The sequence below is a fragment of the Rhinopithecus bieti genome, unplaced genomic scaffold (assembly GCF_001698545.2).
Source record: "Rhinopithecus bieti isolate Rb0 unplaced genomic scaffold, ASM169854v2 scaffold_2453, whole genome shotgun sequence".
NCBI lineage: Eukaryota > Metazoa > Chordata > Mammalia > Primates > Cercopithecidae > Rhinopithecus > Rhinopithecus bieti.
In genome coordinates, this window is record NW_016804447.1 from 376,902 (window position 1) to 381,132 (window position 4,231).

Sequence of the window (4,231 nt, forward strand, 5' to 3'; positions counted from 1 at the left end):
TTGTCTCTGAGCTTATACTCTGAGATCAAAGCACATAGAATGAGGACCAGTTTCAAGCTCCTTCTACAGCCCTCCTATCTTAGCCACAGTGTCCTGAAAAATAAAGTCTGAGTCCAAAGCTTTTGCTGGAGAATGCAATCCTAGAGAATCAGGAGGGAGGGAAAATGGGATGGAGGCAGGAAAACAGGGAAAGTCATTCTGAAGGGGTGACATTTCAAACTAGCCACTTCTCCTCATAGGCTTCAGAGTGGCCGTAGGAAGAGATTACACTTCATAACAGTGTGTCTAGAGGATGAAAAGAAAAGAATTTGTCCTCCAACTCTGTCATTGATGTGTTAACTCCCTATGCTTTCAGATGAACATTTGTGAGCACAGACTGCCTCCTAAAGGCATCATGCCTCAGGAGCAGGACTCCAGAGATGTGTGGCTTGGGCATGAGCCAAGGTGCTGTCAGATGGTGGCTAGGCCAGCTGAAGGCTGGGGGAGCAGTGGCTTCAGAGGGACTCCTGGTCTGCAGTGACAGCAGTCATTGAAGCTACCACCAGAACCCTGGGTTGCAAAGCACTGCTGATGCCACTCCAGAAATGCAAGCATGCAGTTCTGCAGGGACGTCTGAGTGCAGCCCATCTCACTTCCTGTGGGCTCTAGACTTCCCATGTTTTTAGCAAAAGCCTTGGCTTTTAAGAAGCTTAGGGAGCCAGCCTTAACTTATGCATCAATTCCCTAGGAAGGCATTTTCTGAACCTTTATTCTAGGCCCAGTGCCAGGATTGTATGCTCTCAAAACATTTACACGTTCCCGCTCCTCGCCTTTCATAATCGTGCATTCACTTGTGTGAATATTTGCTAATGTCCATCCCTGGTCTGACTTCAGGCACCAAGCACGGGGCCTTTTTTTTTTACTTTTCTTTTCTTTTTTTATTTTTATTCATTTATTTATTTTTTGAGATAGAGTATCGCTCTGTCTCCCAGAGCGAGACTCCTCTCGCTGCAACCTCCAACTTCCGGGTTCAAGCGATTCTCGTGCCTCTGCCTCCTGAGTAGCTGGAATTATGGGTGCCATTGTCGTGCCCATTGTCATGCCTGGCTAATTTTTGTATTTTTAGGAGAGATAAGGTTTCACCATGTTGACCAGGCTGCATGGGGCCCATTTTTATGCTCACCATTATTCCTACAGCCTCACAGAATCCTGGACACAAAGAAAGACCTCAGGGTTTATTCATTCCTGAAGCAAAGCGGCTGAACTATGTCAACAGGACCAGAGAGGCTGGAGGAACGCCATATTTTCTTCTACATCTCTTTTTTCCAAAATCTTATTTCAATGGAGTCAAACTCAATAAGGTGAATTAAAGAAAAAAGGGCTGACCCAAACAAACAGAAACCTTTTCTGTCCTGTCATGTTTAGGTGCAGATAAGAAGTGCAAATAAGGAGTTTAAAAAGCTAATAAAGTGTTTTGCTTGAAAAAAAATGTGTCGCTACAACTTGGAGAAAAGACTGGCTGCTGCAAATATTAATATAATTCACGGTCCTTTTTTCCAAATTCCACTCGAAATAAAATATTCAGTTTTTTAAAATGATTGATTGTCAATAATAAGAATGTAATGCTTAGTGTCTGTGACATTCTTTTGACACTTTTCAAGTAGTTCCTGTTATAGCTAGTTAACCCATAGGTTTTGTCTCTTGCCTTCTAAAATGTGTTTTTCTCTTTTGTTTTTACAGTTAGACCAGTTTCATTTTTGTCAGACAAAAAAATTCATATATGTTTAACAAATCAGTTAATTATTCACATAGTGGAGATTCTGGTCTCAGTTGCTTTGACACAAAAAAACAAGGCATATCTGCCTTCCACAAGTAGTAGAGATGCAAGTAAATAAAAGAAGCAGCAGCGCACCTTTTTTTGTTTTCTTGTTTTGAATAATAATTTAGACTGGATAGAGTGGCTCATGCCTATAATCCTAGCACTTAGGGAGGCTGAAGTGGGAGGATCACTTGAGGCCAAAAGATTGAGACAGTCTGGGCAATAGAGCAAGACCCTGTCTCTACAAAAAAATATGAAAATTAGCTGGGTGTGGTCGTACCTGCCTCTTGTCCCAGCTACTTGGGAGGCTGAAGCTGGAGGTTCTCTTGAGCCTGAGAGGTCAAGGTTGCAGTGAGCCGTGATCGCACCATCCAGCCTGGGCAACAGAAGGAGACAAAATCTCCAAAATGATAATAGTAATAATAGTAATAACAATAGTAATAATAATTTAAACAGCAACAACAAAAAAACACTTGGGTTGTTTGTCAGTCTAGAGTCTCTTTCAGCTAAAAAGTCCGAAGTATGGGTGTCCCCAAAGCACGACCAATGATAACAAAAGGGAGATGAGCCTGAATCAATCTTTCCATTGATAATCAAAGGGCTAAGCCCTCTCCCTGGCTCTGGATAATCCAACTGCCGACAGAGTCAACTCCCAGATCTTTCTCTGCCTTCCTTTTTTCTTTTTCTTTGTGATGTTGACTTCTCATCTGCATCCTCTGATTAACTTCTCACCTGTCAACCAAATAGCTTAGCAGCTAATCCTGAGAGTGGCTTCTGACTCTCAATTTAGTTACATCTTGTCCATGATACAGAAGGGGTTACCTTCCAGCACAGGATTCTCTACTAAAAAGCCATGACAGCCCACCTGCCCCTGCTTCTTTCAGTGGGAGGTCACTGGTTAGCCCCAATCAGATAAATATTATGAGAAATAACACCAAGAGGACAAAAGTAAACAGAAACATACTGGAAGCGTGTGTAGAGTACACAAAGCAGAGTGTACTAGGGTTCAGTTAATCAAGTAGGCTTAAACACCTACTTGAAAATAAGAAAATACTTCTTTTTCTAGTAGCTGAGGCAAAAATGGCAACATGTCAGGTTGCACTAACAGAAAATGCCCATTTAGCTGTGCAGTAAATTCATTATTTTTTTCTATAATTGCACTCAAGGAGAAAGCATTTGGCCAAACCCTTATACAAAAACACTGGGTGTTATAATGCATAATATTTTGAATAGTGGTTTTATAGGTGTTGCATACACTGTGTGATACAATATATACAATATATAAAAACGAGGGTGGACAATATTTTTGCACAACATTCAGAAAGACATACCCACTTTCTATAAAGGCAGAGGACTAGAATTGAGAAATTTCTATAAAAGCATTTCTGTAAGGGAGATAAAAAGTATTTGTGTTAGACATGGGTTCAGAGAACTGCTGGTTCCAGTATTACTCCACATGGTCTAGAAAAGTGAAATTCTGAAGCCAAACCAGCAGCGGTTTAAATCTGCTTCTACATATTAACTGAGATGTGGCCTTGGACTAGTTACTTGAACTCCGTGGATCTAGATCTTCATCTATGAGATGGGTATAATAAAATATACCTCACACAGACTGTCTAGGAAATTAACTAAAATAATATATTTCTGGTGTGCATTAAAAAAATACCTGTTACATAACAGATACACCATTTGTTAAGAAGAATGTATAAACAGTAAGATATTTTAGATCTTTGAGAAATTTTAGATTTTAATATATTAACCTATTTAGATATGCTAATTGGAATATAAAATTTAGAAAATTTAAAATGGAAAGAAGACACAATGTGATCGTAAAAATGGGTGGACGTGATAAAGTCGTCTTTGTGACATTTTGACCTGTTCATATCACTTTTTGCCTGATGTAACTCAGGCAATAAAACAAAAGCAGCCGCCTCCCCTCATCGTCTTCTCTAAATTGCCACTTGCATTGGGCAAATGGCTATTTGTCAGTCCGCCTCATTGCTTTTCTTTGCAGCCTCTGAGTCTTTTGTTTTAACTCTTGTGGAAAAAATAAAAAAACAAAAAGGACGGGTGACAGTCCTGTGAATCCAGAGCACTTGCTGTTCTTACCGACAAAAAAAAGAAAGGGAGGACGGGGGCGGTGGCTCACGCCTGTAGTCCCAGCACTTTGGGAGGCTGAGGCGGGCGGATCACGAGGTCAGGAGATCGAGACCATCCTGGCTAACACGGTGAAACCCCGTCTCTACTAAAAATACAAAAAATTAGCTGGGCAAGGTGGCGGCGCCTGTAGTCCCAGCTACTGGGGAGGCTGAGGCAGGAGAATGGTGTGAACCCGGGAGGGGGAGCTTGCAGTGAGCTGAGATCCAGCCACCGCACTCCAGCCTGGACGACAGAGCGAGACTCCATCTCAAACAAACAAACAAACAAACAAAC